At 35.6% G+C, this 19,564-nt stretch overlaps 1 protein-coding gene across 1 annotated transcript in view; it reads right to left on the bottom strand.

Annotated features, from left to right (window-relative positions):
* LOC126948943 (EGF-like and EMI domain-containing protein 1) overlaps positions 1-19,564 on the bottom strand; it is a 491,125-nt gene that overhangs the window by 197,163 nt on the left and 274,398 nt on the right. The window lies entirely within an intron of this gene.

The following is a 19,564-nucleotide window of genomic DNA, read 5'->3' as shown; positions in this document are numbered from 1 at the left end:
TGCCCTAGGGTGAGATATAAATAAAATGCATGGCAGAGTGGTAGAGAATACATGCATGTCTGTTTGGGTAAAAAGAAAAAAAAAATCCAGCAATGAAATGAAATGAAAGACACTCAGTGGGCTGGTATTATGCGTTGTCTGAAGTAGCATATAGAAAGGAACAGCTTCAGAGGAAGGGCTTTTTAAGGTCTTTTTCCACTCATGGGTCCAAGACATGAAGACACCACCAACCTAGAAAGCGCATTCTTTCCTGTCCAATAAATGACAGCACAAGACCCAAGCTGATATCTAGACTTTGAATTCCAAACAACACAAAGACTAAGGATTCTGTCCATTAATAATGATTACCTGGAACCCTAGGGACACCCTGGGTACTGCTGTTTCTGAGACTAGGATTTCATTTGTTCCTTCAATTTTCTAAAACACAGTCATAATATCCCAACAGATTCCAGCAGCATTCTCACTTTTGCTTAAGTAAACTAAAAGTGGTATCTCATGCCTGAAATCTAAGACCCCTGACTAAAACAGGTTCTGTATACAAGAATTACAGACAACCACAATGCTGACATCTTTGGTCAAGAACCTGTTAAGTTAACCAATGCAATTTTCTTCGCATACTTAACAAGAATCTCAGTTCTGTAAGAGGTCCAAAAGGCATATGAAGACATGGCTTCTGCCTCCAGTAAACTTTAAATATAGCCAAGGAGACAGAAATCACATAAGGAATAATCACAGAACTATGAATAACTAAATTACTAAGGTAAAAAACAAATCCAATTGTCTGGGCAATAGCAGGTCTAGAAATGGAGAGAACAAAATAGAATTTCAAAGACTTTCAAAAAGAAGAGCAGGATTGAGTATGGACTATAATCTACATAAATGGTCCCTCTCATTAGAAGTATATAGAAATGAATTTCACTGAAGAAAAATACCAGTACATACACTTAAAACTAATAAAATCCCATGATAAATGGCTTTAGAGGGATATAATGAAGTAGAAAAAGAGTTTCCATCACTGGCAGTATTCAGGTTTGCCAAAAACATTGCACACTAAAAATGCTACCTCTGCTCATCATCAGACACACCCACCTTGTCCAAAGGGCTTTTCCCCATCTTCAGAAAATAGATGAGCCTGAGGATAGCATGGAAAGGCTACCGGAGAGATCCACAAGAATGAAAAGATGGAAAAGAGGACCTACAAGAGAGGAATGAAAGAGATGAGCTTGTTAAATGTAAGAAAAGAGAAGAGATATAAAAACAGCTTTAAAAAGTGGCATTTCAAATACTTCAGAAATTTGCCATTGATCCAAAATATCCAGTCAGAAATAATGACAAATGAAAACAATTAGTATTTACTTTTAAACCATTATGTCCTGCTTTTTGAAGGTAAATAAAGCCTCTTAACTTTCCAAGAGCTTTTTTTTGCATACAATTTGTTTTAACTTTCCCCTCAGACATACTTTTCTATAACTCAGGGATTTTAAGTATGGCTTGATTGAAGGATGGAACCACTTACTGGGGCATCAGTCCACAAAGGTTAAGAACAGAACAGTAAATCTGGGGAGACTGAGGAAATGTTACTTAACAGGTTTCCTCTAAATCTAAATATTGTATATGATTAAGACATACGTTGATAAATAGAATTACTATATAATTTATCATCTGACCTAGGTATTCTTTTGAAAGTTACAGGGGTGATATAGTTTGTCTCTATCCCCACCCAAATCCCATCGTGAATTGTAGCTCCCATAATCCCCATGTCATGGGAAGGACCCAGTGGGAGGTAACTGAATCATAGCAGCAATTACTCCTATGCTGTTCTTGTGATAGTGAGTTCTCATAAGATCTGATGGTTTTAGAAGAGGCTTTTTTTCCCTCTTTGCTCAACAGTTCTCTCTCCTGCCACCACATGAAGAAGGACATGTTTGCTTCCCCTTCTGCCATGATTGCAAGTTTCCTGAGGCCTCCCCAGTCATGCTGAACTGTGAGTCAATTAAACTTCTTTCCTTTATAAATTACCCAGTCTCAGTATGTCTTTATTAGCATAATGAGAATGGACTAATACAAGGTATATTATTAATAATTGCATTAGGACAAGGTGCAGACCACATGAGCTTATAGTCACCTTATTGATAAGCCTCTCAGAGAAGAAGGGGGAGTAAGACCCCCAAAAAAGCATTCTAAGAGTAACAGTAGTTAGGACAGGTATGTTTTAGATGATCATTGTGCAAGTCTGGGGTGGGAGCTACATTGCTAGGGAGGAAAGGTAATTGTTCTTGTAGCCAGTCCATGTATGCCTTCCCTTCCCCCACCACAGCCTTCCCTGTCAAAATGTGTTGACCACATATTTCAAGAGTATTGACTTGGAGGGGCACCACAAATTATTAGTTTGACTTTAGTTTCAAAAATAAATAATGAATATTAAAAAGAAACTCTGGAAAGGCAAGACATTGTTTTCTTTAAATTTCCCATGTGCATAACTAAGCTTTTTTTCTTCTCACAAATATTTCTTTTTGAAACCCTTCTTCAACTGTGTCCTCACTGAGATTTTATGGGAGGGTGACACCCTCATCTCATTAGGCTCTTAAATCCTGAAGCTACTGAAGAAAGCCCCTTAAATATTCACAGCTATGCCAAGCGAGGCAGAGCCAGGAGGTTCTGGATATGGTCCGCACTTCCTTAACCAAAGAAAATAGTTGACACTTAACTGATTCAAGCACAGTGAACTGAGATCGATGTGGGAGTTAGGGGTGGGAGGTACTGAATGATCCAGTTTGATTACATTTAGCCGCTGATGCTAGGTAATTTCCAAACCACAACTGCAGTTGTTCTTTCTAGATTTAGCCAGAGACAAAGAGACTGTGTGTGTGGAAACATGTAATTTGCCCCCATAGATAACAAAGGACTCAAAGGTCAATTTGACAGCAAAAGAAATCTCTGAGGAGAAGGTGTAAACTCCACTTGGCTCTAAAGCAAGGAAGCGATCCCCTTGTGGTGAGATCAAGATGTGATGAGACTTGCTTTTCTCATCTCTCCCCTGTGAAGAGGGAAGGAACTGAGCAATAACAGGAGTGTGCCTGACGATTAGGGTGGCAATCACCTGAGCGATAAGCAAACAAACGTGCTTCCAGCCAGAAGAAGGCACATGGCAGGGAGACCTCCAGAAGCCTTCAATTTCACTCACTAATAGCTCTGTAGAAAATCCAAATCAGGAATGGTAGAGGTCGGGGTGCCGGCTTATGCCCTCCCTTGGTGACAGCTCCGGGCAATTTTACCATCCAGCTGTTCTGTTTTTCAAAACTAAAGTAATTGGAATTGAACTACAGAGCTTTGCTAAAACCCTAGCAATTAACAGTGCGATTTCCCAAATTGCACTGTAATGGGAAAGTGTCCATCAATCAACCCAGTGAAATAACACATTTTCTCACCAGATGTGAGATTTAATATCTTCATAACTCTCTGGATTTACCACTTATGAACTGTCAGCCTCGCCTCGAGTATTGAGAATTAATGAACTACATCCCTGCTATGTAGGTATAGTTTACAGTCATAAAATATCCTCAACTTTGTTTCAGATATATTTACCAAAGTGTTTTTCTTTAAGATGCAACCAGAAAACGTGCTAGATGGGAAAATTTCATTTCTACTTACTATGTTATATTATCATTGTTTAGATAAATACAATTCCCAGAGTCTCAGCCTAACACACTCTTGTAACAGGAATAACCCGTTTATCACCAGCAGTGAACAATAAATTGCAGTGTGAAGATGCAACAGCTTTAAGCTTTAAACTTTAGAATATCCTCTATGGTTTTCTGGATAAAGACTGAAAATATTCTAAGTTTCTAAATGTGTCATACATGTACAGTTTCTGTTGTGCATCTTGGGCTGAAATGATAATTAAAATAACCCCACATATGTTCACTTTGTCACTATGATGATCAGGTAGGTAGCTCAGTTCTCATTTTTACTTTCACTCCAATCTCAAACATCTGAGCCACGGTGAGGATGAAGCTGCCTCCTAAAAGCAATCTGGGAGTATTCCTGTGATGCCAGAACCTCAAAGCTCCCAAGTTTGCAACGTATTCTTGCTTCTACCCACAGAGGGGTACAATTGTTAACAGTGAAAGTCATTCTACAGGTCTCGAATGGACTTAACTCATTTAACAAATTATTCTTTGCTGTATTTTGGGGCCTGTGTAGTAATATAAGCAGGGTGTCAAGGAGACAAAGGGAAAGAGCCAGGAGAAGCTTCAGATTTGGGCATGAACAGTTGTGGTGGCATTTAGGAAAGGTTCCCTAGAGGAGACCATGTCTGAGACTGACTATATCACAAGGGAAATATGTTGTCAGATATTGAGGTTGTCCAAATTATTAGAGTTATGTTAGAATAAAAACTCAGAGAATGTCCACATTATAAGGATATTTAGAGATCATCTATTTCATTTCTTAATTTAATAGATTCATAAAATATTCAACAAAAACTGTCAGTCATACTACTACATCAGCTGATTTAACTCACTTGGCATACATGTTATCCTAAGTAGTCTGTCATTCATTCTCAACTAATACCATTTCATTCTCCTTTCCCATATTGGTTGGCTTTAGAATATGACAGTTTTGGGGGAGAGGGGCAAAAGAGAATATTAGAGGACATGAAGAGATCACCTTGTCTAAATAATAAAGAAATTTGATATATCTCTGTATGATTTTTTTATATGAGAGATTAAACTCACAAAGCAATAATTATATATTAAGAAAAATTCATAGCCCATAAAGCCAGACTGATTAAATACAATTGAGATTGGTAAAAATCAATTTAAATGATTATATGAATCCCCAATAATACAGAAATAAATTATTATTTAATAAATAGTGTTGGGCCAATGTGATAGTAATATGGAAAAAATTACTTTAGAGTCATTTCTCAACCCCACATTGTATTGTATTCCAGCTGAGAGTAAAACGTTTTATTAAAAACTGGACAATAAAGAATAGTTCTTCTCTAGCAGTGGAGAGGAGATAAATTCCTGATACTAAAGAAATGGAGTGTATTAGGATCTGAACAGAGACAAGATGGATAAGCACAGATATGGAAAACTAAAGCATCCAAACTATAACAGGTGTTAAAAAAAAAAAGCAACATAATGAGACCATGCAATAAATATATCATTAAAATATACTGTTATATACATACATATATAGAGTACATATATACATATGGATGTATACACACAGACATGTATCTTTGCTTCCTCTTTTTGTGATTATTCTCTGTTAGGCTTAGAGGTCTTAGTTTCTGAGGGAAGAATGCTTCCATGAGGAGACACAGCAATGATTCCATCGAATTAGAAGTTAAGACTGCTGCCTGGCCACTCTGGACTCTTACTGCCTTTGACTTAACAAAGAAGAGAGTTGACAAGGGGGATTGATCCTGACTATAAAAAGGAAATTGGACTATTAATCCACAATGGAGATAAGGAACAGTATGTCTGGAATACAGGAGATCCTCTAGGGACTTTCTTAGTATTACTATGCCCTATAATTAAAGCCAATGGAAAACACAGCAATCTCATCCAAGCAGGACTAGTAATGGCTCAGACTCTTTAGGAATGAAGATTTGCGTTTGCCACACGAGGGTACTTTCTGAAGGCAAAGGGAATACAGAATCGTTTGGAAAATGGTGATTATAAATACCAGTGACCAGTAACAGAAGCTAGCAATGTAATTGTCATGAGTATTTCCTCCTTATTTTGCCATGAATACATTTGCAGGTCAGATATATAAGAGATACACAAGAAAGGAAAGACACTAAAAATATTTTCTTCCCTCTCTTGTTCCCTCATCAAGTAAAATATGATTAGTTGAGTTCATATTATAGTATTTTAGTACTGTTAATTTTCTATCATAGTCTTTAAGTCATAGGATATCAAACAAAGAGTAAACACCATTCAAGGACTTTACTTTCTCATCTAGGAATCCAATTTTCAGCTGTATTCAGGATAGTTGTGTCATATTAGACAGAATATAGCCTTGTCATATTTCAAATATTAGGTATGGTTTAAGAAGATCTGTATGGGTGCCTAGTTGATGAAAGGTGGACTTGTGATGACTAATTTTATGTGTCAATTTGACAAATCTCTTAGATTAAACAATTTCTGGGTGTGTCTGCGGGGGTGCTTCAGGATGAGATTAACATTTGAATTGGTGGACTCAGTAAAGTGGATTGCCCTCCCTAAAGTAGGTGACATCATCCAATCTGCTGAGAGCCTTATAGCACCAAAGGTAGAGGAAGGAGGAAGTCACCCCTTTTTGCTTCCTGCCTGGCTGCAATGTAACATCTCATCATTAACCCTGGGACTAGGAATTACACCATCACCTCCCCTGGTTCTCAGGCCTTTGGAATGGGACTAAATTGTACCACTGGCATTCCTGGGTGTCCAGGTTCCAGTGATTACATTATGGAACTTCTCAGCCTCCATAATCACAAGAACCAATGCCTCATAATAAATCTCCTTTTATAATAACTTACTGGTTCTGTTTCTCTGGAGAGTCCTGACCAATACACATATTGACATAACCAATAAAATAAAAAATGATAAAGGTTACTGTGGGACCTGGGGGAAACGAAACAGAATATATAGCTCAGAGGGCACTGGAGGACTGCCCAAGGGCTGGATCAGCCAGCAGCAAGCATGCACGCACGCATGCACACACACAGTATTCAAAAACACTGTATATGTCTTGAGAGTGTTTAAAAGTTGTGAGATTTCATGTAGAACTTGGATTTCTAGAGTCTCCATAAAAATGGAAAGGCTCAACATTGAGCCTTCATTTCCACAAAGCAACAGCCAGGCAGCACTTTGCAGAGGCTGCTGCCCCCTTTCTATGGTGCCCGGCCCTCCAGATAGTTGTTGCTCCCACTACCATCTGTCGTCAAACACCTAGTCAGTTACACTCACTTATTTTGCCAGTTTGGGAAACTAGGAAAAGCTCACTTATTCAGAATTTGAGTTTGAGATCTATGATTTATCCATTACTGAAGTCATTAAAAAGTTGTTTGTTCTTTCTAAAAGGCAATCTGGAAATATTTAACAAGAGTTGAAAAGCTATTAATATTATTTGATATAATAATTTCACTTTAGGGATTTTATTTCAAAGAGAACCAACATGTGCCCACTCCCCCCTTAAAAAAAATTCACTCATAATAGAGAAAAAAGCAGGAAAAATGTAAATACCCAACAGTATAGAAATATCCAGGTAAACTAGGGCATAACAACAGAAGAAACTTCTATGTAGCTATAACAAATGAAAGTAGATTAGGTGCCTAGTTTGATGAGAATGCACAAAAATGGTTAATGGGGAAAGTTATATCAAGTAAAGAAAACTCCTTAAAGGTCTAGGGATATACAGACAGAGATGCAAAGTGAATGTGAAGTGATGTTGACTGAGTTCAATATGTATGAAATATGTTTCACATAAAGCTGTTTAAATCATAATACCAATGTCTAAAAGGAGGATATACCTGTGTGCAGCTCCTTACGTTCGTCTGGGGGACTGACCCACATAATTTTAAAAGGTAGTTTTGGCTACTTGTTTCTTGAAGACACCCCTTCTAGAGTCCACATAATCCTTTTTGCTTATTTCTTTTCACTATTTCCACACCCTGAGAATCAAAAACTTCTTCCCTTCATCAAATCAAAATCTCTCGAGTTTGTTGAAAATGTGCCTTCTCAATTTATTTAAAATTGGACAAGATGGAACAACCAATCTACATTTCATGTGAAGATATTACTTATCTTAGAAGCCAGTAGCCAAATTCCAATATTTGATGTCTTTAAAAGTCAGGGAAGCAGGGTTATATAATGGTTAAAGGCACAGGCTTTGGAACAAGATACACTTGGGTTTAAATCCTGCCTCCAAATCCAAGCCACTTAGCCTTTCTGATTCTCAGCTATCCTGTGTGTTAACAAAGGGGATAATGATTTTTGTCTCATTAGGAATGTTACGAATGTAAAGGATCTAATAACTGTGAATTGCTTAGTGTAGCATGTAACCCATAAGAAGTTATTATGGCAGTAGTGGTTATTTTTATCAAATCATTCAAGCTGTAGCCTTGCTTTCCTCTGAATATTCTGATCTAAGTCTTAGTTTTCTTACTGTAATAATTCTTTTGTCTTCTTAGGGCCTTCTCTAGATTTTTTTTTTTAACTCCTGCTTTCAAAGTGTGACTTTCACTATAGGGTGGCAAGCATTCTGTAATGTTAGCGTCCAACACTGTTAGCATTCTGAAAAGTGAGGCAAAGATTCCATAATAACAACTGTTATGATGAAGGTATGAAAGACCTTAACTTTCAGGAATCTGTTTTATAGAAATGATAAATATTCTGAAGTCTGACTCTGAAGTGGGCCAAAAGAAAATCTAGACCCTGGAAACCATGTTATAACCAGAATCTTTGAATAGATCTTTATCATTGCATTAACAAATTAAGTAGGCATTAATTTTGCCCACATATATTCTTTACCTTCTAAGTATTTGGAAAGAAAAGTAACTAGAAAATATAATGTGATATAAAAATTTAAGTGCAAAATTGTCAATTAAATTTATTTATTTACTTACCATTTATCAAATTCCTATTTTTAATAAACTCACAGTAGCCTAACATTTTTTCTGTAAGGTTTTAATAAATAACATGCATTACTTTTGCATCTGAACTTAAAAATCATATGATTTTTTTCCGTTTTAAGAAAAATTTTTTTTTGTTTTAAGAAAAATGATTATAAAGACTACAATTGAAATTAACTTACAGTGACTAGAAGAGAGTGTGATATCTCATATCACTAACAAGAGTAAGGAGACCCAAGGCCCTTTGGAGGTAAATTTGCTTCTTACACCAAAATGGAAGTATTGGAATTATCACAGAGACTTTCCCTAAAATTGAAAAGCATGTCCACTTAAATTTTAAAATAATGATAAAAGCGGCCGGGCGCGGTGGCTCAAGCCTGTAATCCCAGCACTTTGGGAGGCCGAGACGGGCGGATCACGAGGGCAGGAGATCGAGACCATCCTGGCTGACACGGTGAAACCCCGTCTCTACTAAAAAATACAAAAAACTAGCCGGGCGAGGTGGCGGGCGCCTGTAGTCCCAGCTACTCGGGAGGCTGAGGCAGGAGAATGGCATGAACCCGGGAGGCGGAGCTTGCAGTGAGCTGAGATCCGGCCACTGCACTCCAGCCTGGGCGGCAGAGCGAGACTCCGTCTCAAAAAAAAAAAAAAAAAAAATAAAATAAAATAAAATAATGATAAAAGCAACAATGGAGGCATTCTAGTTCTTTTCAGTTAATCTTCAGTTTTGTTTGGAGATTTTAAGAGAAAATTTTTAGAAGGTTAATGTAAGTTTTGTTAGATTTGTGTGTGGGAGTAGGGGTGAGTGTTTCCTCCCAAAACAGCATACTCACCTACAAATAGAGACTTAGAGGAGGTAAGATATACTCATTACTACTAAGAGTCAGAAACATGATCGAACACTTTAAAAATATGTGAAACCAGGTATATTTGATACACAAACTAACAATATATTTCTTCTGTGACTGAGTAAAAAATAAAAAGTGACAAAATTTATTTTTGGCAATTGAAAAAAAAAGAGGGAGAATGAGTGCCATCTTGTGGAGAGACCTACACCTACCACATCCAAGTTCTCTGCCCTGAGCTTTGATTTCTTTTTTTCCATACAAAGCCTATCAAAATACAAAGATTTTTCCAGACAGACTTTCCTTTGCCTCTACGTACCCTTCTCTTTTCTTCGTATAAAGGAAATGATTTATTTTGTGCAATGGATAGTGCATTGTGAGCTGTGTCAAGGCAAAGGAATACCTTTGGCCATTTTAATGAAAGGAAAATCAATACTGTGACCATTTTAAGAAAGAATTATTCAGAGGGATGTACAGACATTTTACAATCTAGTATACAATTACCAAAGGAGCAATATTCATTTGAAGAAGGACTGTTTGTAAAGGTGATCAAATAACTTATACATGTGACAATATGTGTCCCTTGAGAATCTCATCTGTCCTATCACCAGAGAAATTGAGGCAGATTTAGCATTTCCATTTCATAATCATGGGTTCATCAAACAGATGTATTCAAAGCCCCATTCATTTAGCTTACATTGGCTACATTTAACCTGACGGCTCCATTAGAAAGGAGTTTACTCTGAGTATCATATAGAAATAATAATAATTATTTGATTATACTGGTAATAATATTAATGATAATAATAGCAACTATGGTTTATTGAGTACATCATGACAGATGCTTTAGAGATTACAAGAACTTTCTTAACAACCTTGCAAGATAAATATTACATTATTTTACAATTAAGGAAGTTGAATCTCAGAGAAGTTAAGCAAATTGCTCAAGATCAGAAACCTAGAAGGAGCAAGGTTGGTTGCAATTTAAATTAAAGGTCACGACTTTCCTTGACACCAAGTTTACTTTCAGGTCTGAAATTTTTGAGACTTCAGAAGTAACTTCAGTCACAAACATACCATTTTGAAAAATGAAAGCCTTCCAAAATACAGCCTTAAATCCCATTTTAATTATTCTGGCTATGTGCCACTTTCCCAACATCCCAGCCAGGACTAGGATTATGAAAATCACTGTATGCTCCACTGAAAAACAGTTTCATTAGCATAGAATTCAATCTCGTTGTTCTTTGGCAGGAGACAAAAATTACCTTCAATTGTAAAAGTTTGTTAACTAGAGAATGCTTTTCAGTTAACTATATCTTTTCAGCATTCGATAAATGGTAGTTAACTATGAACCATAAAATGATTCAATATTAACCCCTACCTCAAAGCAGAATTGTCCATGTTTCAAATTCTGTATCTGATCATGAAATTATTTTTCATAAGAATGGAAATATCTATATATTAAGATATACATATTAAACTAAATTTTCAGTAACAAATTGAAAATGTATAATTCTAGTTCTTTCACCTTTGCTGAAAATATATGTGAAACATTGTTTTCGCTGTTGTCATTGTATCTTTTTTTAACGTGTGCAATCATCTACCTTAGCAATTTTTAATAATAGAGCACGGTTAGGTAATTAGCATAGGAAATTATTAAAATTACAAATATTATTTATAGCAATGGCATATTTTCTGTTGTTTCTTTATATCAAAGCAAGATAGAAGGATCTACTTTGAAAAAAATATCTGTAGATACCAGGAAAATGTTAAATTTTGTCTCAAGGTATAGATACCAATACAAACAAATTCGGTAATACATTTTTTAAAAATTCACACTTTTTATTTTTTAAAATTTTGACCATTTAAACAATTAATTCAGGAATTTCCTGGTGCTTCTTTTTCTTATCTGATTGGCATACTGATCTTTAACATTTTAGAGTACTGGTCTTCAACTGGGGAGTTACAGACCACTGTAGATATGTGGAATGATTTGTAATTAATCTAGAATTCCAGTGTGTGAATATATTTGATAGTTTGGATATATGATAGGTCATACATTCTAGTATATAAACCATACATAGGTAAATACAAATGTTTATAAAATGCTTGTTGTTGTTTTAATTAATACAGTGGGAATTCATTTTAAGGTATATTAGCCTCATCATTATTATTCTGCATATTTTTAGTTAAGTACAATTAAACATACAACTATCACAGATGGAGTCAGGTTGAGAAACACTGTACAGGGATGACAGATTTTCTTTTTCCTTGGTGGATATCATTTCAATGTCACCTAGAAAAAGTAAACACATCAGGCTGCCCAGGTATAAATTGATGAAAATAAGAGAGAACAGAAATAAATGTCATGTATCACCAACTAGAGTGGCACTGCCTCATTTTCTTTTCTATTTCTTCTTCTGAGATGACTCTAAGATCTAGCCGGCTCAAATATCATAATTTAGCTAATCAAATGTGGTAGTAGTCATTATGGATTAAAATACTCAAGGACTAAGTAGTCCCAATATTTTTTCCGTTGCCTTCACACAATGCCCCAAATTAAATTTGGAAGCATTTTAAAATAAAAAGAAAAGCACCCATATTATCCCCAACTTTCTTCTCCTTCACCTTTTTTGTGAAATCATGGACTTTCAGTTGTTTTTTCCCATTATTCAGGAAGTGTTCAGTGAGAAAGTGCCGGAAGAACCAGCGCAGCCGCTACTGTTTGGTTCCGGCAGGAAGGCATAACTGAGCAGCCTGGGCATTTTCAACACCGAGGAGCAGAGACCACTGTGCCTTCCTGCTACCATGTGAAACTTCAAAAAGAATCATTTCAACGTAAAAGTTCCGTTGGTGGCTCTGTAGTGAAATAAATTATTTCAGTTGCTACATTTTTGAAGTTACTCTATCAGAATTTTAAATCCTTTTCCATACATCCCCTAAGGGCGTGTGAGCTGCACCAAACCTCCTTTCTGTTTTATGATTTCTAGGCTGAACGGGAGTTCACAGCAAAAATAACTTCCAAACATCAATCAACTCTGTCCGTCTGCTCTTTTATTCGACATCCTTCCTTTTTCATTGTGATAATTTACTCTTTCTACATTTAAAACATGACATTCAATACAAATCACTTGTTAAGTTCATATGAAATACAAACCTTATCAAAGGTAGAAAAATTAATAGAAACTGTGGAGGAAAAAATGAAAGAGCATAATATACATTCAGTGGAATCATCTCTTATTGTACTTAAAGGGAATAAAAAACAATTCCATGATGCTTTTGTACTTTTATTTTAAATGAAGTATATAAAATGTCTTTAACCAATGTGAAAGGGGGAGAGGAGCCATATTACCAAAGAGAATGATCTGGCATAAAAATGGAAAATACTAGACCGGATGCCGTCGCTCATGCCTGAAATCCCAGCACTTTGGGAGGCTGATGCAGGCAAATCACCTGAGGTTGAGAGTTTGATACCACCCTGACCAACATGGAGAAATCCTGTCTCTACTAAGACTACAAAATTAGCCGGGCATGCTGGTACATGCCTGTAATCCCAGCTACTTGGGAGGCAGAGGCAGGAGAATCACTTGAACCCAGGAGGCAGAGGTTGCAGTGAGCTGAGATCGCGCCATTGCACTCCAGCCTGGGCAACAAGAGCGAAACTCCATCTCAAAAACAAAACAAACAAAAGAAAGAATGTCATAATCTTTTTAAGATTTTCCTAGGTATTTCATAAAATTCCTTAATCGGAAACTTTGGTAGAGAGCCAAAGTAAAGTGGTTATTTCTTGAAACAAAATATTTATCAAACTTCAGGTTGGAACCAATTACTGGATTATAAAATCAAACTTATGACATGAGTTAATAAAATGGAATAGAATAAGACAGATCAGAAAATACAGGAGGACATTGCACATAGCAAAGGTAAAATCTGGCGCTTTTTTCCAGTTAAGAATTTGTGTGTGCTAGCTAGCAATATAAAATGCATTACTTACTATGTCCCAGATCAAAATGACTGAAAACTGCACTAGTATATTTACATCATCATAAAAGTACATAGCAAGTCAGGTTATAGTGACAAAACAATATCTACACCTTCTCTGTCTATGCTCAGAAGATCATGATTTGCAAGGTGTTTGGAAATCCTTCTATAGAAATATTATTGTAAATCTTGCATAGTGTATATTACTGAATCCAAAGAAAATGTGCAAAACCCAGCCAGGCACTTTAAGAAACAGATTAGTCAAGAATCTTAACTCTTTACTCGTATTTTAGCTAATATATGTCTGGTTATTAAAATATAAATCAGTGTTGCCAACAGAGTTAATTAAGATCACATTTGATATGAAAAGGAAAACATAGCATCTTTTGATGGCCACAAGCACACTTCCCATCTTTGTACATTCTCAACAATAGTTAGAGGGCTTCCATTACATCAAAAAGTCTTAACAATCTGCATTAGGAGCCAGTTAATAATCATCAGACCACCTATGTTTCTCAACATGCATGGAATATTAATTATTTTAATTTTTACCAAAATATTTGCTTTAATAATGACTGATGAAAAAATGATATGATATGCAGCAAAATTAATAATGGCAACATTTGTTGGGTACAGGCACATTTATAATGCCTGTAAGACTAGGCACTATAAATATATCCTATTTAACAAAGCAACACTATTTAGCAAACTTTAGACCTTATATTCTATGAAAAACAAATGCTCAGAAAAATTTAATAATTAGTGGGAATGTTTCAGGTTTTAAACTCAAAAGCTAATGTTCATCTTATTACCTCTTAGGATAATGAGAACTAACTCAGAAGCTGTTCCTTCCTATAGATTAATATTCTAGATTTCTTAGTATCTTAGGGGAAAAAGAAGAAAGGAAGAAAAAAAGGAATAAGGGAGGGAGGGAGGGAAAGAGGGAGGGAGGGAGACAGGGAGGAAGAAGGGAGGGACAGAGGGAGGGAGGGAGGGAGGGAAGGAAAGAAGGGAGGGAGGGAGGGAGGGAGAGAGGGAGGGAGGGAGGGAGAGAGGGAGGGAGGGAGGGAGAAGGAGAGAGAAAGCCAGAATAGATGTACGATTTTATGAAACTATGGTGAAATGTTAGAACCTGAGGGTATATATTTTTTATAATCACTCATCAAACAATGAATATGTAATTTTTATTTGCTGTAGCTCTATTTCAAATATGGATCTTGGTAAATGATAAATAACTACAAATATTCACAAGATAATAAAATGTTCATTCATAATTATCTTCCAGAAGAGAAAACAGGATAAGAAAAAAGTGAAGGGAGAAAATGGTTAAGGAGGAAGGGAAGCTGCAGGTCAAAAAGCTTTCTCAACAGTGTTGAGAAGGGACTGAGAAACCCACCGGCTATTTTCATCCCAGACCTCTAGCACTCACAGGGCCTGAGCTACAATTAGTAGAGCTATTCCTCTACATTCAAGCTTTAATTCATGTGAACTAAGAGGTGAAAAGTAGCCTGGTATGAAGGAGATTGTGTTGGCCGAGAGGTGAAATCAATCTGGGTTCACAATCGGTTTTGCTTTTTCCTGGCTGTGGGACTTCAGGAAAGTTAATTACATATGAATTAAATGCAGAAAATTTTGAGGAAGTGCCTAGATAATTGTTTGGCATTTAAACACTCACAGACTGGTAGCTCTTATTAATTAAAAAAAGAGTTAATAGATAATTTAAATCATTAAAAAGATTTACTAACTCAGAAGCTGTTCCTATATATTAATATTCTAGATTTCTTAGTGCCTTAGGGAAAAAAGAAGGAAAGAAGGAAGGAAGGAAATAGAGAAGGAATAAAGAAAGGGAGGATGGAAGAAAATATATTAGCTTCTAATATCTAATCTAAAGATAGTTAATTGCAAGCTATCAAACAGCATTTTCCATAGTTTTCTTATCCCTACCTCACTGTCATTATATTTGTCAGTCTAAGTACCTCCTATATTATGTTTTTCCTAATACTTTTCTTTAAAACAACATTAGTTTTACTTACATAATTGTTTTTATCATAAATGGGAAACCAAGCATAAAATGTGAAAGATATTTTTTAAAAGAAATATGTAACCATGAAAAAAAAAAAACAAATTGTTCATCCACATTAATGCTATAAATCATAAAGAGCCATACTTGAGGAAATTATATTTGGCAGATCCAGGGAGAAAAGCCGTGAATGCATTAGAAAAACATAGTTTATTTCAACAAATGCTAGAACCACTGGATATACAGTCATACCTTGCTTTATTGAATTTTGCTTTATTGTGCTTCACAGATACTACATTTTTTACAAATTGAAGATTGAAGGTTCATGGCAAGTCTGCGTCGAGCAAGTCTATTGGTGTCAGTTTTTCAACTGCATGTGTTCACACTGTGTCACATTTTGTTAATTCTCATAATATTTCAAACTTTTTCATTATTATTATATCAGTCACAGTGATCTGTGATCAGTGATCTTTAATATTACTATTGTAGTTGTTTTAGAGCACCACAAACTATGCCCATATAAGGTGATGAATTTCATTAATAAATGTGGTATGTGTGTGTTCCAATCACTCTATTGACTTGTTGTTCCCCTTTTTCTTTTCCTTTCCTCAGGCCTCCATATCCCCTGAGACCCAGCAATATTGAAATTGGGCCAACTAATAATCCTGCATTTAAGTGAATGTAGGATTAAACATTTAAGTGAAAGGAAGAGCCTCATGTCTCTCACCTTAAATCAAAAGCTAGAAATGATTAAGTTTAATGAGGAAGGCAAGTCAAAAGCCAAGACAGACCAAAAGCTAAGCCTCTTATGCCAAACAGCTAAGTTAAGAATGCAAAAGAAAAGTTTTTGAAGGAAATTTAAAGTGTGGCTCTGGTGAACATGCAAATGGTAAGAAAATGAACAACCTTATTGCTGATATGGATAATATTTTAGTGATCTGGACATAAGATCAAACCATCCATAGCATTCCTTCAAGCCAAAGCCCAATCCAGAGCAATGCTTTAACTCTCTTCAATTCTATGAAGACTGAGAAAAGCGAAAAAACTGCAAGAGAAAAAGTGGAAGCCAGCAGAGGTTGGTTCATGAGGTTTAAAGAAAGAAGATGTTTCCATAACATAGAAGTGCCAGGTGAAGCAGCAAATGCTGACATAGAAGCTGCAGCAAGTTATTCAAAAGATATAGCTAAGATTTTGCTGAAGCCTGCTACATTAACAAGAGATTTTCAAACAAAACAGCCTTCTGTTGGAAAAAGATACCATTTAGGACTCTCATAGCTAGAGAAGAGAAGTCAATGCCTGGCTTCAAAGCTTCAAAGAACAGACTGAGTTTCTCATTAGGGGTGAATAAAGCTGGTGACTTTAAGTTGAAGGCAGTGCTCATTTACCATTCTACAAATCCTAGAGCCCTTAAGAATTATGCTAAATCTAGGCCTATGTTCTACAAATGAAACAACAAAGCCTTGTTGACAGCAATCTGTTTACAAGTGGTTTACTGAATATTTTAAGCCCACTATGGCGACATACTACTCAGAGAGAAAAAAAAAAAGATTTGTTTCAAAATATTACTCCGTATTTACAATTCACCTGGTCACCCATGAGTGCCAAAAAGAAAATGTACAAGGATATTAATGTCATTTTCTTGCCTGCTAACACACCATCCATTCTGCAGTCAATGGATCAAAGAGAATTATTACTTTTAAGTCTTATTATACTGCCAGTGATAATGATCCTTCTGATGGATCTGGGCAAAGTAACTTGAAGACCTTCTGGAAAGTATTCACATTCCAGATGTCATTAAGAACATTCGTGATTCATGAGGAAAGGTCAAAATATCATCATTAATAAGAATTTGGAAAAGGTTGATTACAACCCTCATCAATGACTTTGAGGGGTTCAAGACTTCAGTGGACGAAATAACATAACTTTTATATATATGCTGAGAAACCAAAAAATTAGTATCATTAGCTTTATTGTGATATTCACATTACTATGGTTGCCTGGACCTAAACTTGCAAAATAATTATTTTGAACCCCTACCTTATGCAAAACTTAACTCAAAGTGGATTAAAGATTTAAATGTAAGAGTAAGAACTATAAAACTCTTGGAAGAAAATATAAATGTAAATCTCTGTGAACCTGGACTATGCAATGGTTTCTTAGACCTGACACCAAAAGCACAAGACACCAAAGGAAAATAAATAAATAAATAAATAGGATATATGCAAAATTTAAACCTTTTGTGCATTGAGGGATACTATAAAGAAAGTGAAAAGACAACCTATAGAATAGGAGAAAATATTTGCAAGTCATATATCTGATAAGAGTCCGGTGTCCAAAATATATAAAGAACATTTACAACTTATGATTAAAAAGACAAAAAATCTAATTTTTAAAATGAGCACAGAATTTGAATAGACATTTCTCCAAATAAAGTATGCAATTGACCCATAGGTACATAAAAAGGCATACAACATTATTAGTCATTCAGAAAATGTAAATCAAAAGTATAATAGATATCACCTCACATTCACTATAATTTATAGGCTACAATTTTTTTAAGTGAACAATAAGTTTTGATGAGTAGAGATCTGGGAACATTCATACATTGCTGATGGGACTGTAAATAATGTGGCCACTGCAGAAAGCAGTCTGTCAGCTCCTCAAGCAGTTAAGCAGAGTGATCATATGACCTAGCATTTTTACAACTAGGCATCTACCCAAGAAAATTAGAAACAAATGTTCACAAAAATTTTTGTACACAAACGTTCATGGCAGTGTTATTCATAATAACCAAAAAGTAGAAACAGCCCAAATGATCATCAACTGGTGATTGAATAAAATATCTACCAACTGATGAATGGATAAATAAAATGTGATATACTCACACGATGGAATGTTATTCAGCCATGAAAAAGAATGAAGTTCTGACACATGCAACAATGGGGGTAAACCCGAGAAACACTATGCTAAGTGAAGAAGCCAGGCAAAAAAAAAAAAAAGACATATTGCATGATTCCATCTATATGAAATATCCAAAATAAGTAAATCCATAAATCCGTAGATTAGTGGTTGCCTGGAGTTGGAGGGAGGTGAGAGTGGGGAAAAATTGCAAATGGGTATGGAATTTTTTTGGAGGGGATAAAAATATCCTAGAACTAGATGGTGGTGATGTTTGCACCATTTTGGAAATATACTAAAAATAACTGAATTGTATACTTTCAAAATGGCAAATTTTATCATATGTAAATTATATCTCAGTTTTTTTAAACCATCACAGTTTGGGAGGGAAGGATGGGGAAAGGAAGAGAATCGTGGAAAGGGAATAGTTTGAACAAGAAGCTACAGTGTTCATTAATTCATTCAATGAACCTATTAAGCACCTACTACATGTCAGGCATTTTGATAGTCACTGGGGATATTGAACAGAGGGAAAAAGGCAATTACTATAAAATTTTAGTGTTGTCATGGAGATCCTGAAATTTAAAACAGTAATGTTTATTAAATGACCAAGATAATTTAAGGAACTTAATAAAAACACTCCAGAGATGAACAATACATTACATGTGCCTGGGGCTAGTGAGGTTAGTAGGTAAAAAACACATCAAAAAACATTCGTATGGTGAGTTTGTGTTTAAAATTTTTCTTTTTAAAAATTATTTTCTTATATCATTTTTATAAGCTTTTTAAAAGATGGAAACTAACCTATACACTGTATACATACAACCCTTCCTGAAGCCGTCCTCCAGTGCATTCACCTTGCTGTGACTTGACTTGTTCCTTCCTTCATGTTGAATGCCAATGCTCAGAGAGGGAGAAAATCAGGGTCAGAGGGTCCTTAACCTTTCTGCCCCATTCCACACATTTTGTACAGCAGTTACTGTCTCTTAGGCCACTTAAATAGACAACCTAAAAATGGCCTGGCCAGGTAGAAATATGTGTGCATATTCTAACATTTAAATATTTTTCCTCAGTTGCCAATTGGAATGCTTGTTTCTGGCTTCCTCAAATTGACTTTATTTTTTCCTTTCCCTCTTAAATAATGTTTCTTGGAGAGAAAAGATATGGACCATTTTATTTACTGTTGCTTGGCTA

This window comes from Macaca thibetana, chromosome 2, assembly GCF_024542745.1.
Source record: "Macaca thibetana thibetana isolate TM-01 chromosome 2, ASM2454274v1, whole genome shotgun sequence".
Lineage (NCBI taxonomy): Eukaryota > Metazoa > Chordata > Mammalia > Primates > Cercopithecidae > Macaca > Macaca thibetana.
Note: the sequence above shows the minus strand (reverse complement) of the source record. Positions and strands in the feature narration are given on the sequence as shown.